Source organism: Hypanus sabinus, chromosome 2 (assembly GCF_030144855.1).
Source record: "Hypanus sabinus isolate sHypSab1 chromosome 2, sHypSab1.hap1, whole genome shotgun sequence".
Lineage (NCBI taxonomy): Eukaryota > Metazoa > Chordata > Chondrichthyes > Myliobatiformes > Dasyatidae > Hypanus > Hypanus sabinus.
In genome coordinates this window covers 154,702,699-154,723,097 of record NC_082707.1, presented here as the reverse complement: position 1 = coordinate 154,723,097, position 20,399 = coordinate 154,702,699, and the positions used below count along the sequence as shown (strand labels likewise).

The 20,399-nt window shown below is 41.1% G+C and overlaps 1 long non-coding RNA gene across 1 annotated transcript; it reads left to right on the top strand.

Annotated features, from left to right (window-relative positions):
- Window positions 1-371: 371 nt before the first annotated feature.
- LOC132405579 (uncharacterized) lies at window positions 372-19,957 on the top strand. The gene is made up of 3 exons (XR_009515920.1): window positions 372-1,726; window positions 17,105-17,309; window positions 17,852-19,957. It is a non-coding gene; the product is annotated as an uncharacterized LOC132405579 (long non-coding RNA).
- Window positions 19,958-20,399: the final 442 nt, after the last annotated feature.

Genomic DNA, 20,399 nt, shown 5'->3' with positions numbered 1-20,399 from the left:
GTTTTAACCTTCTCATTCTGGTTTTTCTCTTTGATTGTGCTTTTAGTCTGACTTGCACACTCTCTCTATGTGACCTAGTCAGTGACACTTCCTGCAAACTTTTTCTTTGAATCAACAGTCATTTGCATCATAGGAGGATTTGCATCATCAATAACATTTTCAGAGTTTTGCATAATTTGGGGTCATTTTGTGCATTTCACATTCTAAGTTCTTTATCTGTTGCAACATGGGCTGCAGTCTCTAACAATAATGCAATGAGCAATGCTCGTTCTAAGGTTAGGTCTCTTTCTGACAGTAGCCTCGTTTGAGTGCTTTGACAATGCATGCCACATACAAGCCTGTCTCTTAATGCATAGAAGGTCCATTTCTAAAGTCACAGTACTGGGAAAATCTGTGCAGTTCTGCAATGTATTCAGAAATGCTTTCGTTCTTTGACTTTTTGTGAATCTAAATCCTTTTGTGAATCTAAACCTCTCAGTTATTACTAGTGGTTTAGGGCTCAAGTGATTTAGTAAAATTGCAACATTTTCATCGAACGTTTTGCTTGCTGCTTTTTCAGGAGTTATTAGGTTGTGGAAAAGCACCCATTAAGCTAACAAGTGTGGAGGCTTTCTTTTCCTCATCCATAAGATATAGGAGCAGAATTAGGCCACATGGCTCATCGAGTCTGCCCTGTCATTTAATAATGGCCAATCTAATTTTCCTCTCAGCTCCGATCTCCTGCCTTCCCCCATATCCCTTCATACCCTGACCAATCAAGAATCTATTAATCTCTGCCTTAAATACACATAAAGACTTTGCCTCCACAACTGCCTGTGGCAAAGAATTCCACAGATTCACCATTCCCTGGCTAAAGATATTCCTCCTTGTCTCCGTTCTAAAAGGACAACCCTTTGTTCTGAGGATGTGACCTCTGGTCATAGACTCTCACACCATAGAAAGCACCCTCTGCACATTCACTCTATCAAGGCCATTCACCATTCCATAGGTTTCAATGAGGTCTCCCCTCATTCTTCTGAATCCTAGTGAGTAGAGGCTCAGAGCCGTCAAGCACTCTTCATATGACAAGCCATTCAATCCTGGAATAATTTTTGTGAACCTCTTTTGAACCTTATCCAGTTTCAGCAAATCCTTTCTAAGATAAAGCCAACTAACAATACTCCAAGTGAGACCTCAACAACTCACATTACACCAAAACTTCATCAGTGCTTTATAAAATTTCAACATTGCATCCTTGTTTTTCTATTTTATATTTGAAATGAATGCAAAAATTGCATTCAGGCATATCAGATCTGTACAACTACATATCTATTAAATAAAAGCACACGTGCAGAGGTGAGATTAACTGGTAGATTCACTTTGTAGCTAGAGAAGGAACACAGATCAATGTTATTAGTCAGTAAGTACTACTAAGGGGAGTCATTGTGCTAACAGAAAAAGATCTATACATTACAATAAATGACACCTGTGTCTGTGTGCAGACCTGGTGAGGCAGCCAGCGGAAGCATTGGACTCAAGTTAAACAGTATGACTCATCTTCTTGTCGCCCTCACAGGCAGAATAAAAGATCAAGTCCACACAGTAACAATGTCATTGCAGGAAATTTAAGTGAAGAACTCCAGCCTGTTACTTTACATAAATCCGGGCCTGATGGAAACAGACTCGTGGATGAAAGAGTGGGAATGCAAATGCAGAAGACAGAGAGGATGTCGGCAAGCCATGAACAGTGTGTTGAAGTATAATGGTTCCTGTACTTTGTAATAGAGGCTGGTTCTGTGGGGGAGATGGTTGACATGACACGGAATGTGAACTGTTGCCTGTGAACCTGAGCCTAGTTACTTTGCTGGTGCCCCTGCGCACAGAGTAACTACTGAGCTTTAGCTATCGGATATTAAAGGGATGAAGATAGGAATATGTAAACCACAATGGACCGGCAGGGAAGGAGGCATGGTCATGCATGAGCAGGTCATGCTCTCTTCTCACTACTGCCTTCAGGAAAAAGGTACAGGAGCCTTAGGGCTCACACCTCCAAGTTCAGGAACAGTTATTACCCTACAACAAATGGGCTCCTGAACCAAATGGCATAACTTCACTCAATTTCACTTGTCTCGTCATTGCAATGTTCCTGCAACCTATGGACTCTGTTTCAAGGACACTTAGTCTTGGTTTCCTCCTCCTGTAGTCAATAATCAGCTCTTTGCTCTAGCTGACATTGAGTGAGAGGTTGTTGCCATGGCAACACACTGCTAGATTTTCCATTTCCCTTCTTTGTAGTGTTCTCAGCAAACTTGAATATGGCTTTGGAGTGGTGCTTAGCCACCCAGTGTAAAGCGAGCAGACAGGGGGCTAAGCACACAGCCTTGTGGTGCCCCTGTGCTGATGGAGATTATGGAGGAGATATTATTTCTAATTTGAACTAACTGGGGTTTGTGAGTGAGGAAATTGAAGATCCAGTTGCACAAGGGAGTATTCAAAACAAGGTCTTGATTAGTTTTGAGGGGATAATGGTATTGAATGCCAAGATGTGGTCTATAAAGAACATTCTGCTGTTATAGAGTCATAGGAAATTACAGCACGGAAGCAGCCCCTTTGGTCCAACTCGTCCAGGCCGAAATATTTAAACTGCCTACTCCCATCGACCTGCACCTGAACTATAGTCCTCAACACCCCTACCATCTATGTACCTATCCAAACTTCTCTTAAACGTTGAAATTGCAATTGCATGTGTTACTTGTGCTGGCAGCTCATTCCACTCTCTGATGAGCCTCTGAGTGAAGAAGTTTTCCTTCACGTTCCCCTTAAACATTTCACCTTTCACACTTCACTCTTGAACTCTAGTTGTAGCCTCAACAAAACTCAGTGGAAAAAGCTTGTTTGCATTTACCCTGTCTATATCCCGCATAAATTTATATACTTCTATTAAATCTCACCTCAATCATCTGCTTTCCAAGGAATAAAGACCTAGCCCATTCAACTGTTCGTTAAAACTCAGCTCCTCCACTCCTGGCAACGCCCTTGTAAAATTTCTCTGTACGCTTTCAACCATATTTACTTCTTTCCTGTAGGTAGGTGATCAAACTGCACCCAATGCTCCAAATTAGGCCTCTCTAACACCTTATACAACTTCAACATAACATCCCATCTCCTGTACTCAATACTGTGATTTACGAAGGTCGTTTTCCAAAAGCTTTCTTTATAACCCTATCTACTCGTGCAAATTCAATGATTTGTGGAATTGTATTCCCAAATCCCTTTGTCCTACTGCACTCCTCAGTGGCCTACCATTCATCGTGTAAGACCTATCCTGGTTGGTCCTGGTGATGGGCAACACCTCATACTTGTCTGCATTAAATTTCATCTGCCTTTTTTTTCAGCTGGCCCACAACCCACTGCAAGCTCTGTTGGTCTTTCTTGCTGTAGCACAACACCCCCCAATTTAGTGTCATCCACAAATTTGCTGATCCAGTTAACCCCCAATCTTGATGTGACCTGCAAATTTGCTGGTCCAGTTAACCACGTTATCATCCAGATCATTGATTTAGTTGAGAAACAGCAATGGAACCAGCACCAATCCCTGTGGCACTCCACTTGTCACAGGCCTCCAGGCACAAAGGTAACCATCTACTACCACTCTTCAGCTTCTCCCACTAGATTGGGTGTTACGTAATGAACAAGATATAACTGGAGAGCTTGAGGAAAAGAACCCCTTAGAAACATAATATGATAGAATTCACCCTGGATTTTGAGAGGGGGAAAATAAAGTCAGATGTAATATAGTGGAGTAAAGTGAATTATAGAGACATGAGAGATGAGCTTGGCAAAGATGATTGGAAGGTGACACTAGCAGGGATGATGGCAGAACAGCAAGGGCTGGAGCTTCTGGGAGCAATTTGGAAGGCACCAGATAGATACACCCCAAAGATAAAGAAGGATTCTACAGGGAGGATGAGACAACAGTGGCTGACAAGGGAAGCAAAAGAGAGGGCATATAGTAAAATGTAGTAGGAAGTTAAATGATTGAGAAGTTTTTATAAACCAACAGAAGACAGCTAAAAAAGCCACAAGGAGTGAAAAGTTGAAATATGAAGATAATCTAGCCAATAACAAAAGAGGATATCAAATTATTCTCATATATTTGAGAATAAAGAAGAGGTAAGAATGGATATTGGACCACTAGAAAATGATGCTGGAGAGGTAGTAATGGGAGACAAAGGAGTGGCAGACAAACTTAATAAGTATTTTGCCTCAGTGTTCGCTTTGGAAGACATGAGCAGTATACTTGTAATTCAAGAAAGTCAGGGTGCAGAAATGAGTGTAGTTGCTATTACTAAGGAGAAGATGCTTTGGAATCAGTAAGGTTGGAAGGTAGATAAGCCCGATGGACTATATCCCAGGATTCGGAAAGAGGTAGCCAAAGAGAAGGTGGAGGCATTATTAATGATCTTTCAAGAATCACCAGATTCTGAAATGGTTCTGGAGCACTGGAAATTTGCAAATGTCACTCCACTCATCAAGAACGGAGGGAGGCAGAGGCAAGGAAATAATAAGCTGGTTAGCCTGAGTTCAGTGGTTGGGAAGATGTTGATGTCCACTATTAAGGTCAAGGTTTCAGGGTGCTAGGAGGCACATGGTAAAATGGGCCAAAGGCAGCATGGTTTCCTAAAGCGGACATCTTGCTTGACAAATCTGTTGGCAGTATTTGAGGAATTAACACGCAGGACAGACAAAGGAGAGCAGTGTTCTGAAGGGGTCAGTGTTCAGACTCACTTCTTTTCACATTATACCGTGTGTCCATGATTTGGATGAAAGAATTGATGGCTTTGTGGCCAGATTTGTAGACAATATGAAGGTAGGTGGAGTCTGCAGAAGGACTTAGATTGTGAGAATGGGCAAAGAAATGATAGATGGAATATAGTGAAGAGGAGTGCCTGATCATGCATTTTGGCAGAAGGAATAAAGGCATTTTTTTTGTGCCTCCAAGTCTCTGTTGGTATTCCTATGTATAACTCTACATGGGATCCTGCTGTTCCTTTGCACCTAGGTTAGGTCATTACCAGTGCTTACTGTTCTAAGCATGGCCTGGATGGTGGGGATCCTTCATGATGGATGCTGCTTTCCTACAACAATGATCTGTGTAGATGTGTTCAATGGTGTGGAGGGTTTTAACCATCATGGACTGGGCTGTATCCTCTACTTTTTGTAGGATTTTCTGTTTAAGGGCATTGGTGTTTCCATACCAGGCTGTGATGCGTCCAGATAATATACTCTCCACCACACATCTATAGAAGTTTGTCAAAGTTTCAATGTCATGCTGAATCTTTGCAAACTTCTGAGGAAATAGAGGAGTAGAGGAAGGAGGAATTTTCTTTAGCTGGAGGTCAGTGAATCTGTGGAATCCATTGCCATGGACAACTGTGGAGGCCAAGTCATTGGGTATATTTAAAGTGGAGATTAATAGGTTCTTGATTAGTCAGGATGTCAAAGGTTATGGGGAAAAGGCAAGAGAATGGGCTTGAGAGGCATAATAAATCAGTCTTGATGGAATGGTAGAGCAGATGATGGGCCAAATGGCCTATTTCTGCTCCCTATGTCTTATGGTCATACATACTTATACGTTAATCTTTCAAATTACATTTTTAAAAAACCACATGTAAAATTTAATTTAAAAAATTATTTCACCAATCTTACATTTTAAACATAACACTTAAAAAGCTCTTATAAAACATTGACTGCTTTGATACAAGATGAGGCACCACCCCTAACTTCCTGTCAAAGACTGTCAGGGTGATTGTGGTTTGGGGGAGGGAGGGGGCAGGACTTTAGCCGCACAACACCTGAGGCTCAATTGATGCAGAGACCTCGCTTTATTTTCCTGGACACCTCCTTGAGCACAGGAAATCAACTTGCTCAATCGGCTACACCCAGCTGAGGTGAACATGTGCCAATCAATGTATTCTGTGTGCAGGTGGGTTCTGAGAGCAGCCCTTCCAGTTGGTGCGTTGAATCAAACTTGATTAAGAAAAGTGAAGTTATCAATTAGAAATAGGGAAAATATTTTCCTGAGGTCTTCTGCTAACTATATTAAAATACACTATCATGAGTATACCTCTAACAGATACAGGTTATAATGTTCTCTGTCAATAGTAAACTGCCTATAAAATCTCAGTATACATATTACATTAATTACAACTGGATAAAATTGGATAAGACCACTATTAACAAAATTTGTGGATTCCCAGTGCCTTGATGCCTCACCAAGTTGTGTTATTGATCGTATTTAGTTGTCTATTTGAGTAAGTAAGAAGTTGGGAAATATTGGATTTTTATTCATTATATCCAGTATCTAGATGAGATGTAGGTGGCACAATTCCTAAGTTTGTGGGTGACACCAAAATAGGTGGTGCAGCGGGCAAGTGAATCGCAGATGGAATTTTACTCAGGCAAGTGTGAAGAGATGCATTTTTGGAAATTAAGCAAGTACAGGAGATATACTGTACTGTGAATGGCAGTGCCCTGGGGAAAATTGTTGAACAGAGAGATCATGGGCTAGAAGTACATAGTTTCCTGAAAATTGGAATACAGGTCAATAGGATGGTGAGGAATGCATGTGAAGTTTCAGCCTCTATTAACTGAGGCACTGGTTATGAGAGTTGGGGTGTCATGTTACAGTTGTACAAGATGTTGGTCTGCCTGTACTTGGAGTATTGGTGAGGCCACAGGAAGGACAAGATTAAGCTAGAGGCGGTACAGAAAAATTCACATGGATGTTGCCTGGAGTGGAGTTCTTGTGTTACAACAGGTTAGACAAGCTGGGTCTGGTTTTCCTGGAGCAATGGAGACTGAGAAGTGGCATGATTGAGAAATAAAGGACTATGAAAGACATAGGCTAGATAGATAGCCACTATTTGTTTCCCATGGTAGGGTTTTCAAAAACTAGAGGGAATTGGGTTGGGTTAGAGGGAAGAGGTTCAAAGGGGATCTGAGGGGTACGGTTTTCCACAGAAAATGTAGTTTGCATCATGAATAAGCTGCCAGAGAAGGTGGTGGACACAAGAACAGCAGCACTATACACACACACACACACATATATATATATACACACACACACACACACACACACACACACACACACACACACACACACACACACACACACACACACACACACACACACACACACACACACACACACACAGAAGTTGGCGTGTGGCCAAGTGGTTAAGGCATTGGTCTAGTGATCTGAAGGTCGCTAGTTCGAGCCTCAGCTAAGGCAGTGTGTTGTGTCCTTGAGCAAAGCACTTAACCACACATTGCTCTGCAACGACACCGGTCGGTGCCAAGCTGTATGGGTCCTAATGCCCTTCCCTTGGACAACATCTATGGCGTGGAGAGTGGAGACTTGCAGCATGGGCAACTGCCAGTCTCCCATACAACCAGGCCCAGGCCTGCACTCTGGAAACTTTCCAAGGTGCAAATCCACATTCTCTTGAGACTAATGGATGCCAAAGAATGAATACATATATAAATTATGGTTTCTTTGGTTCTTTTTATAAATGAAACTAAAGAAATCTACTTTAAGATCACAGATTCGCAGAACATAATGACAGATATAAAATAAATTTATGTGGAAATTTGGTCACATTAATCAAGCCAAGGTGCACAAAATTCATCTCTTTGTTTATGATTTTGCCAAATTTCTTCATTTGTTTTTTTGGCTGCTGCACAAACTTATGTTGCTTAAAGTTGATTCCAGATGTACAATTTGGTAAGAAGTAATTTATCTGAAAGCTGTCTTACTTGGGCCTTGTGAAAACCTCATAAAATAGACCAATAACTCTCAATCTCGATGTGTAAAACTAGTATTGCATTTGAACGTGAAAGATTAATGCACTCAATCTTCCAGCATCGGGTAATTCAATCTTTGTCAAAAATGCATGTTCTGTATTTCTTTTGAATAGTCATAGAACCATAGAGCACTACATCATAGAAACAGGCCTTGCAGCCAATCTAGTATATGCTGAACTATTATTCTCCCTAGTCCCATTGACCTGCACCTGGACCATAGTCCTCCATACTCCTCCCATCCATATTCTTATCCAAACTTCTCTTAAATGTTGAAATTGAACCTGTATCCAGTACTTTAGCTGGCAGCTTGTTCTACACTCCTACCATTCTGTGAATGAAAAAGTTCCCACTCACAATTCCCTTAAACATTTCTCCTTTTACCCTTAATCCATGACCTCTAAGTCGAGACCCACCCTACCTCAGTGGAAAAAGCCTGCTTCCTTTACCCTTTACACGATGGCCAGCATATCAGACCCTTGGTCTGCACGGCAGCAATGCCACCTGGCTTACATATCTGAGTTCACAACAGATATACAACATATCAGGAGGAATATTACTGTTGCGGCTGATTGAGCCTCACAGCTAGCTGTTGAGGCCACACACACAGAGTATGACTATGTCAGCATGGCAGCTGACCAATTTACTGAGCCAGAGGTCTAGGCTTACCGAACAGCAGTCAAGGGCTTGTGGTTTGCTGACATTAAGTTCAGGGGAGCTGGGGTTTCTCTCCTAAGCGATGTCTCAAACAGTTGCCCTCACCCATCCTGCCTGCAAGTTAGAGAGGGACTGTTTTAGCTCCATTCATGTCCTCTCACATCTGGGCTGGAAGGCCTCACAAAAACTGATTGCACTAAAGTTTGTTTGGCACGGCCTCTGAAAGGATGTGCGTGATTGAGCTGCAGCCTGTGTTGAGTGCCAGCAGGCAGAAAAAAACCGTCACTTTCAGGCATCATTGACACTTTTGAAGTCCCTGAGTGATGGCTTGACCATGTCAATAGGGAGCTTGTTGGTCCTCTTCCCCCCTCCCATGGTTTCACACACCTTCTTACCATGGTGGACTGTATTACCAGGTGGCCAGAGGTTGTCCCTCTAGCAACAACGATGGTCACAGACGTGGCTCATGTGTTCATCAGCAACTTCCCCTTAGGCCCCTTTACGATGGCCTGTTCCACATTTTGGAATGGGGAGAAAAGACTTTTGTCATAGATAAGAGGGGTAAACCTGAACAGATTTCAGTAGATCACCGTAAGTCAGCCCACCAAGATTTGGAGGATCCTGCTGCCATGCCCCGGCCATCACAACGTGATCATGAACATGTCATTGCACCTCTGGATGAGCTAGAGACAGGGTCACAATGATGGTTTTAGTGATATCTTGCGGTTCGGATTTGTAACCGGGCAACACATCACACAGCTTCCTCACAAGCGAGATTTCTCATTTTGGCTGGGCCAGAAGCTGTTTTACCCTAGACAAACACGTGCTGGCCAAACCTGAGGGTTACAAATATTTTTGATTTTGGCAGGAATTTAAACAAAAAAAAAATCACTCTCATTAGCTCAATTAACTTGCATGTGAAATACTGTATGTGACAGATAAGCAGTCAGTGTTAATCTGCAAGTTGCCTTATGCAGATTATAAAGTAAATGTCTAGTTAGTAGGAACTTATTGTCAGGAGCATAATCATAGCACAGTTCAAAGTAAATTTATTATCAAAGTACATACACTGAGTGACCACTTTTTTTTGTACTTCCTGTACCTCACGGGGAAATCTTGCCTGACAAATTTGTTGGAACACTTTGAGGAAATAACAGGATAGTCAAAGGAGAGGCACTGGATGTTGTTAACTTGAATTTTCAGAAGGCCTTTGAAAAGGAACCACACATGCGGCTACTATACAAGGTAACAAACAGTCCATGATATTTCAGGACAGATACAAGCATTGATAGAAACTGGCTGACTGGCAGGAGGCAAAGAGTGGGACTAAAGGGAGCTTTTTTGGTTGGCTGCCGGTAGCTAGTGATGCTCTGCAGGGGTCGGTGTTGGGACTGATTCTTATTACATTATGCATCAGTGATTTAGATGATGGAATCGATGGGTTTATGACCAAGTTTGCGGATGATATGAAAATAGTTGGATGGGCAGATAGAGTCGAGGAAGCAGGGAGTCTGCAGAAGGACACGGACAGATTAGGAGAATGGGCAGAGGAGTAACAAATGTAATATAGAGTAGGGAAGAGTATGGTCATGCACTTTGGTAGAAGGAATAAATGAGTAGACCACTTTCTTCTAAATGGGGAGAAAATTCAGAAATCAGACGTACAAAGAAACCTGGAAGTTCACGTGCTTGATTCCCTAAAGGTTAACTTGCCAGTTGAGTTTGTGGTAAGGAAGGCAAATACAATGTTAGCATTCATTTTCAGAGGACTAGAACATTAAAGCAAGGATGTAATGCTGAGGCTTTTTAAGTGTTGTTCAGACCATATTTGGAGTACTGTGCACAGTTTTGGGCCCCTTAACTAAGAAAAGATGTGTTGGCATTAAAAAAGGTCCAGAAGAGACTCACAAGAATGATTCCATCAATGAAAGAGTTAAACAATGAGCAGCATTTGATGGCTCTGGCTTGTACTCACTGGAATTTAGAATAATGAGAGGGCATTGCATGAAACCTATCGAATATTGAAAAGCATACAGACAGTGAATTTGGAGAAGATACTTTCTATAGTGGGTGAGTCCTGGACCAGAGGGAACAGCCTCAGAATAGAGGGGCATCCCTTTAGAACAGCGATGAAGGATTTCTTTAGCTGGAAGGTGTTGAATCTGTGGAATTCATTGCCACAGACAGTTTTGGAGGCCACGTCTGGCTATATTTAAAGCTGAGGTTGGTAGGTTCTTGAATTTTCAGGGCATGAAAGGTTATAGGGAGAAGGCAGGGGAGTGAGGTTGGGAGCGATAATCAATCAGCCATGATAGATTGGTAGAGCAAACTTGATGTGCTGTATGGACTAATTGTGCTTCCATATTTTATGTTCTTATGGTCTTATGTTTGTGGTCTTCTGCTGTAGCCTATCCACTTCAAGATTCAACATGCTGTTGGTTGAGAGATGTTCTTCTGCACAGTGCTGTTGTAACTCTTGGTTATTTGAGTTACTGCACCTTCCTGTCAGCTGGAATCAGTCTGGCCATTCTCCTCTGACCTCTCTTGTTAACAAGGTGTCTTGCCCACAGAATTGCCACTGACTGATTTTTTTACTTTATTCTCTTTGAACTTTAGAGACAGTTGTGCATGAAAATCCCAGGAGACCAGCAGTTTATGAGCTACTCAAACCACCCCATCTAGCACCAACAACCATTCCATGGTCAAATTCACTTAGGTCACATTTCTTTCCTATTCTGAGGTTTGGCCTGATCAACAACTGAACTTCTAGACCATGCCTGCATAATTTTATGCATTGAATTGCTGCCACATAATTGGCTGATTGGATTTTTGTATTAACGAGCAGGTGTACAGGTGTACCTATTAAGGTGGCCACTGAGTGTATATGTTATCATAATCTACCTTTAAATTTATTTTCTTGCAGGCATTTACAGGATAAAAATGAAATACAATAGAATTTCTGAAAAGCTATACTTAAACAGACAAAGGCCAATGTGTAACAGAAGACAAAATGACCAAGTAAAAATAACACTGAGAATGACTTGTAAAGAGTCCTTGAAAATGTGTCGGTGGGTAACAATCAGTTCAGAGAAGTGGTGTTGTAAGTTACCCATGCCAGTTCAGGAACCTGGTCCTTAACTTTGCGGTGTGGGATTCTAAGGGTTCTGTACCTCCTGCTTGATGGGAGTAGTGAGAAAAAGCATGGCTTGGGCAATGAATGCTGCTTGCTTGTGTCAGTCCTCCATGTATATATTCACTGGTGGAGAGGTCTTTGCCATGATAAACTGGCCTTCATTGCAAGAGGAATTTGGCCTTCATTGTTAGAGGGATTGAATTTAAGAGCAGAGAGGTTAGGCTACACCTGTACAGGGTACTGTGGGAAGTTCTGGTCTCCTTGAAGAAAGATATACTGGCTTTGGAGACGGTGCAGAGCAGGTTCACCAGGTTGATTCCAGAGATGAGTGGGTTAGACCACGAGGAGAGATTGAGTTTCCTAGGATGGTACTCGTTGGAATTCTGAAAAATGAGAGAAGATATTATAGAAACATATAAAATTATGAAAGGGCTAGATAAGATAGAGGCAGGAAAGTTGTTTCCACTGGTAGGTGAGACTAGAACTAAGGGACATAGCCTCAAGATTTGGGGGAGTAGATTTAGGACAGAGATGAGGAGGAACTGCTTTTCCCAGAGAGTGATGAATCTTTGGAATTCTCGGCCCAATGAAGCAGTGGAGGCTACCTCAGTAAATATATTTAAGACAAGGTTGGATAGATTTTTGCATAGTGGGGAATTAAGGGTTAAGGGGAAAAGGTAGGTAGATGGAGATGAGTCCATGGCCAGATCAGCCATAATCTTATTGAATGGCGGAGCAGGCCTGACAGACCAGATGGCCTCCTCCTGCTCCTATTTCTTATGCTCTTATGTTCTTAACTGGGCTGTGTCCACCACTTTTTGTAGCTTTTCCATTCCAGTGCTTTGGTGATTCCATACCAGGCCATGATGTAACCAATTAAGATACTCTCCACTGGGCATCTATAGAAGTTTGTCGAAGTTTTTGGTGACCTGCTGTATCTATACAAACTTCTAAGAAAGTAAAGGTGCTGCCGTGCTTTCTTTGTGATGACACTTATATGCTGACCCCAGGACAGTTCCTCTGATATGCTGATCCTAAGGAAATTAATGTTGCTAACCTTCTCCACCTGAGGGATTTAGAGAATAAGACGATAAGATATGGGTGCAGAAATAGGACATTTAGCCCATTGAGCCTGCCCCACCATTTCATCACGGCTGATCCGTTTTCCACCCAGCCCCAATTTCCCGCCTTCGCCCCATATCCCTTCATGCCCCAACTAATCAAGAATCTATCAACCTCTGTCTTAAATATACCCAATGACTTGGCCTCCACAGATACCTGTGGCAACAAATTCCACAGATGAATCACTTTCTGGCAAAAGGAATTCCTCCTTATCTTCATCCATAATAGACGTTCCTCAATTCTAAGGCTGTGTCCTCTGGTCTTAGACTCATCCATCACAGGAAGCATGCTTGCCATATCCGCTTTGTTGAATTCTTTCAACAGTCATAGGTTTATAGAAAAGTATAACACAGAAAAAGGACCTTCGGCCCATCTACTCCATGTTGAACCATTTAACTGCCTACACTGGGACAATGGCCCTCGATACTCCTATCATCTATGTTCTCATTCAAACTTCTCTTAAATGTTGAAATTGAGCTTTCATGCACCACTGTGCTGGTAGCTCCCTTTCACAACTCTTTGACTGAGGAAGTATCCCATCATGTTCCCCTTAAACTTTTCATCTTTCATCCTTAACCCATGACCTCTAGTTGTACTCCCACAAACCTCAGCGGAACAAGCCTGCTTGCATTTACCCTATCTATACCCCTCATAGTTTTGTATACCTCATATAAACTTCCCTTAACATTCTATGTTCCAAGGAATAAAGCCCTAACCTATTCCATCTTTCCTTATAACTCAGGTCCTCCTGGCACTGCCACATCCTTGTAAATTTGTCTGTATTATTTCAACCTTATTTACATCTTTCCTGTAGGTAAGCGACCAAAACTGCACACAATACTCAAAATTAGGCCTCACCAATATCTTATTCAACTTCAACATAACATCCCATCTCATGTACTCAGTACGTTGATTTATGAAGACCAATGTTCCAAAAGCTTACTTTATGACCCTATCTACCTGTGATGCCACTTACTATGAATGATTGACTTGATTTCCCAGATCCCTTTGATCTACCACACATCAGTGCCCTACTGTTTGCTGAGGAAGATCTATCCTGGTTGGTCCTGCTGAAGAGTACCACCTTGCACTAAGTTCCATCTGCAATTTCTCAGCCTATTTTTCCAGCCGGTCCAGATTCTGCTGCAAATCATGGTAGCCTTCCTCACTGTCCACTACACACCCAATCTTGGTGTCATCCATGGATCGTTGATCTAGATGATAAACAACAATGGATCTCTGTGCCACTCCACTAGTCACAGGCCTCTAGTCATTGAGGCAAACATCTACAGCCACTCTCTGGCAGAAAGCCAATGTCTAATCCAATTTACTACCTCATCTTGAATGCCGAGTGACTGAACCTTCTTGGCCAACTTTCCATGTAGCTCCTTGTCAAATGCATTGCTAAAGTCCATTAGACTATGTCCACTGCCTTACGTTCATCAACTTTCATAGTAACTTTTTACAAACTCTGTAAGATTGGTTAGACACAACCTACAATGCACAAAGCAATGCTGACTATCCCTAATCAGTCCCTGTCTATCCAAATACTCACATATCCAGTCCTTTAGAATACCTTCCAATAACTTTCCCACTACTGATATCGGGCTCACCAGCCTATAATTTCCTGGTTTATTTTTATAGACTTCCTTAAACAGCTGAACATCATTGGCTATCCTCTGAACCTATGGTACCTTACCTGTTACTAAGGCTGATTTAAATATTACTTATAGCGCCCCTGCAATTTCTTCACTTGCCTTCCACAGGGTCCAAGAAACAGCAATTTGCCTCAAAACAGCAAACACCTCCTCCTCTGTAATCTCCATGAAGTTGATGTATCTTTGCCTCACTTCTATAGACTCTGTGTCTGTCTTCTGAGTATATACAGATGGAAAAAAATGCAATTAAGCTCTCTCCAATCTCTTTTGCCTCCATGCATGGATAATCATTCTGATCTTCCAGAGTATCAATTTTGTTCTTAACATATCTGTAGAAGCCCTTAAGACTCTCCTTCACCTGGGTTTCAATGAGATTCCCCATGATTCTTCTGAATTTAATGACGTCCAGAACCATCAAATGCTCCTAATCTGGTAAGCCTTTCAATCTTGGAATCATTTTCGTGAAATCTCCTTTGAATCCTCTCTAAAGTGCGCATATCCTTTCTTCGATAAGGGACCTAAAACTACTTACAATACCCCAAGTGGCTTATGAAGTCTCAACATTACATCCTTGTTTATATATTCTAGCCCCCTAGAAATGAATGCCAACATTGCCCTTGTCTTCCTCACCATCAACTCAACCTGCAAATTAATCTTTCAGTCCAAATCCCTTTCTACCCCATATTTTTGAATTTTCTCTCCATTTAGAAAATAGTCTATGTTTTATTTCTTCTACCAAAGTGCATGATCATACACTCCCTGACACTGTATTCCATCTGCCACTTCTTTGCCAATTCTTCTAATCTGTCTAAGTCCTTCTGTAGCCCCTCTGCTTCCTGCAAACTACCTGCCCCTTCACCTGTCTTCATGTCATCCACCAACATGGCCCCAAACCCATCAATCCCGTCATCCAAATCATTGACATATAAGGTAAAAAGAAGTGGTCCCAACAGAGACCCCTATCAAACACCACTAGTCACCAGCACCCAACTGGTAAAGGTTCCCTTCATTCCCCTCTCTGCCTCCTGCCAATCAGCCAATGATTTATCCATGCTAGTATCATTCCTGTCATACCATGGGCTCTTAACTTGTTAAGTAGATCCATGTACTTAATGAGGCAAGATGACTTTGGGGAGGGTCTCATCAATTTGTTTCTTAAGTCCACAAAGGTCGTTTGCAAATTATTGCCTAGTTAGCCATTTAGATGTCATAGTAATATGCTGTCTTTTGGATTCATGAGGTGTTGCTCCTCCATTGATATAGTTTGGATTGTATGGAGCTGCTATATTTATGACAAGCACTGTGACCTCTGTCAGATATAGAGAGGGACAATGAAGGGTTAGTAGCTTATGTCTTGTAGACTGTAGATGGGCAAAGATGAGCAAAGATTTTTGCTGATGTCCAACTGGATATGCCTGAACCTGTTCTCTTGATGTACGGTGGTGACATAAATTTGATTTTTAAAAATTCTTGGCAAACGCCTCACTTCAAATGTGACCTTCATACACACTGAGTTGTCTAAAGGTGACAATGAATGAATAAGTCTTATTTTAGTTGTCTGTTTTAGAATGTTAAAACATGTACTTTAATGTCAATTCGATTCAGCAGTCCACTGCAAAAAAATTATCTCAAAGCCTAATCCTACCACCAATTTTCCACAGCTGCTTTATAAAATCATATTTTGCTTGTTCCCAATTATTTTACTCTTTCATTTAGGCTATATGCACAGACAAATATCCAGCCTGGTTAGTTTTAAGCTATCTGTTGAACAGGGTGAAGTTTCAAACCCTATCAGAGAACTGAAAGCATTATTTTGCAAGTACTGAGTTGTTAAAAATTACAGATAATGTAAGGACTGGTCAGTTTTGAACAATGTTCCCTCTAGTTATTTTTACAGCTGCGCAGACCAACCATTGCTCTGAGCAGGAAATTTTTACACAGCCTGAATACTGCACGGGCCTTTAAATATTTTATTTTGTAATATGCATACTATGAGTATTGATTAGATGGCTCAGTGGCAAGTGGTTTATGAACAATGAGCTACTGACTTCCATTCTGTGTTTATTGTTACAATTTGTAACAGTGAAGTAACTTGAAACACTGACAATGTAAATATGTTGAAGCTCTAAAATTTTTCAAAGTAAAAGTTGTGGGACATTTACTATTTAGAAAATATATGGTTATATTCATTAACATAATTACAGGGTATTTCTCAATTATATTAACATAGATTTCAAAATTATATTAGCATAATTCCAAAATTATATTAACATTATATAAATGAAAATTCCAGCTATGCAACAGCAAAGGCTATGTGTGTGAGAGTACTTCAGTTACTGCATGGCAGTAGAGGCAATGGTGGCTTTGAACTGTAGCTGTTTAGTGCTTATGTCACTGAACTGAATATTGAATAAAATGAACCAGAGACATAAATTTAAATCCCAGATTAGCTGGAGAATTTAAATTCAATTAATTAAATAAATCTGGAATTAAAATGCTAAATTCAGTAATGGTAATAAAAGCATTTAATTGTCATTAAAACCTCACTAATATCCCTTAGGGAAAGAAATTTGCTGTGTTAGCTAATCTATTCTATGTGAGATTCAAAAATCACGGAAAAAACAAGTCATACAGTTCCATGACAACCACAATAAAAAGGGACTCTCTAAACTTTCCTCATTCCCTCTAACAGATACCCTTGAGGTCTCTTGATTGGTGCTGGAAATCTTGGCAGTCAGGGTTGGAATTTATACAGAGATTCAGTCTGTCATTTATCAAGATGCACCTTGGCAGTCTACAGAGCTGTGTGTTTGACCCCCTCTGTTGGAGATGTCCTCTATCCACAGCTTTGAGAAGACCTACCAGATACCTGCTGGGAAGGCACTGGGAGGAGACAGGTCAGTACCCAGTGCCTATTATTAACACTGAGTATCTGGATGCTGTTCCACAACATACTTGGAAAATATTAGTTAATGCTTTTTGCACCAATCCTCTCTCAAATTCTTTTGAATGCTTTCCAACATCTTGCATCCAATGTTCTTAAATTAGTCTGCATTATCAGTTACTGAACTATAAAGCTTGCATGCTCTTTATAGTCATGTCACCGAAAAGTTATGTAGCACACATTACTCCCTTTCCTTGTCAGTAGTTGGTACTTAATCAACAGCAGTAGCAGAGTATTACTGGGGTAAGTGCCTCTGCTGTACCCCACCCCTGTGAAAGAGACATTCCTATCCCTAAGTAGAGGCAGTTCTGATTAAATGGAAGGCTGCAAGTGACAGTACTAAGATAAGTTTTATCTTCCTCTCATTGGCCTTTCCTCTGCCTCATTGTATTAGGTCAGGAGGTGCAAGTATGCACTGCTTACTAAACTCTTCCCTTTCCTTACACCCACCACTTCCAGTACGGCAACTATAACCTGGAACTTTCTCCTTTGCAGTCCAGAACTGTACCCTGACCAGAGTGCGTGTGAAGAGAGTGAAGAAGAGTACACATCATCACTTGATTTTACACTTCTCAACCAAGAAACCATGTACTGATAATCGACAATGTACACATTGGTGTAGAAGTGAGTCACCAGGTACAACCTGTCTACAACCGGGGTCAGAGGGGCATAAGGAAGGGTAGCCCAGGTACACTTCCTCCATCAGGTGAAGTCACTCACCTTCTCCTTGAGAGAACTCAGAAAGGTCCTTTGGAGGGACAACCAATGAAAAGAGGTTGACAGATATGCTAGATGAAAAGCTTGGTGTATTGGTAAGTCTTCCAAACAATCTTGGTGCAATGTCAAGGAATAGGGAGGAGTTCTACAAAGATAAATCTTTGCTCAAAGTTCCAAGCTCATCATACCTAACTGTATTATACCCTTGTGGATCCAGTCATGATGTAGCATCTGGCGGTCAATGTCTTTGCATCCAGTTCAGCACAAGTAAAAACTATCTAATACCTTCCTGCCATGGCAGATTATAGACCTCATCCATTGTGATTCTCGATCTTGCATGTTAAGAGAGAGTTGGAATCATAGTATTTCAGCAATGCATGCTTCAAGTTATGAAACTTGCTGAAGCCTTGTGATCAGGCTATTACTGTAGTCAGCAACAGGTGGCAGGAAAAAAGGAATTATTTGTGTTTTTTTTCTTTTACTGTTTTTCAGTCTCTTGCACATCAATTATTGGTCTTTTAAAATTTTTATTCCCTTTTTTCTTGCTTTGCGGCTATCTGTGAGCAAGCACACCTCAAGCTTGTATAGTTTATCCATTCTTTGATAATAAATGTACTCGAATCTTAAAGGCAAGCCCATCCACTGGCAGTGGTCTTCTTTTTCAGACTCTTCCTCACCTGTCATGGAATTTCTGGTTTTAAGTGAGGCCATGCAGCCTTTGCCTATATTTCAAGAGTTCTTCAGGAGGCATTTTAGGACTTCACTGGAGAAGTCCAGGAAGCAGAGCCTCTGGTTGATTACTCCAATGATCTGTCCCGACTTGCTCTGCGTTACTATTGATTTCATTGAGGGATTGTTGCTGAGTCATGCATGAATTACTCCTGGATCAGGATCAGGAGCTATTTCTTCACGGGCTAAGCCTTGTTGTCCAGTTATTGGGCTTGTATGGAAAACCTAACACAAATATCTGTATTGTTCTCAAAACTGTTGTTATGTATACTCTTGGGAGCCTTGCCTTCAGAACGTTGAATGCTGTGGTCTGCTGATATGTGTGAAAGATAATACTTCTGCTGTTCACTGCTGCAAAGCAGAAGGGAAGGAAAGACTTGCTAATAGGTTGTGGGCACCTCCATTGTTTTTTTTATCAATGAAACTATAATAGATATTTGCTTCCTTGGCCAGTAAGACTCTTGGTCATGTTTGCTAATCTTGCTTTCTAAACACAGCAGCTGCCACTTGTAACACAAAACAGTTATAAGTAAACTTCCAACTAATATTGCTTTGTTTAGTTTCTGGTCATCCATCTTCAGTTCTTAAAATGTAAATGGAAAGCTGTAATCAATTCAAAGTTAACACAATGTATTGCTTGCAGATGCTCTATCTGTGAGAAGTACGATGGTAGCTCACTACACCTGAAATATTACTGCTGGAGAAATGCAATATAAGACAATTTGGCTTATTTCCAACAGACAAGCTGACTAAGTTGCTTAATTCAAGGAAGCTTGTAGACCAGATGGATAATATCACTTAGCACATCAATAAATGATGTGTTTATAATTGAAAGATTTATGTACTCAAAAAGTTAGCTTTATAGCATAAGCTGGTAACTGTGTCTCCAAGATGCTTTTAGACTTCTTGTGTTAGAAGTGTATTTGAGGATATACCATATACATGTGAATTCATCCAAGTGGTAGAGAAACATTATAAATGTAGAGAGCAGTTCAGGCTTATTAGGAATGGGGTACGGTACATCAAGCAGCATGGAAGAAACACAGGGTGAATTAGAATCCATTCCTCTGGTTAGAATTTCTTTGACAGGCAACTTGTTGGTACGTCTTTTCAGTTGAGAAGAATTGTACCTGTGCTTTGGAAATCCTTTGTCCTTTGTGGTTTAAGAATAGTTTATAATTTGGAAATGTTTAAGACAGTATTCCCCTGAGTTTTAAATGTGTTTTAAGAATGCTGTTTGGATCATCACTGAAAATAAATGAACTGTGTTTTAAACTACTTTGTTAGACCATAAGATCATAAGATATAGGAGCAGAAGTAGGCCATTTGGCCCATCGAATCTGCTCCGCCATTTAATCATGGGCTGAACCAATTCTTCCAGTCATCCCCACTCCCCTACTTTCACCCCATACCCTTTGATGCACTGGCTAATCAAGAACCTATCTATCTCTGCCTTATATACACCCAATGACTTGGCCTCCACAGCTGCTCATGGCAACAAATTCCACAGATTTACCACCCTCTAACTAAAGTAATTTCTCTGCATCTCAGTTCTAAATGGACATCCTTCAATCCTGAAGTCATGCCCTCTTGTCCT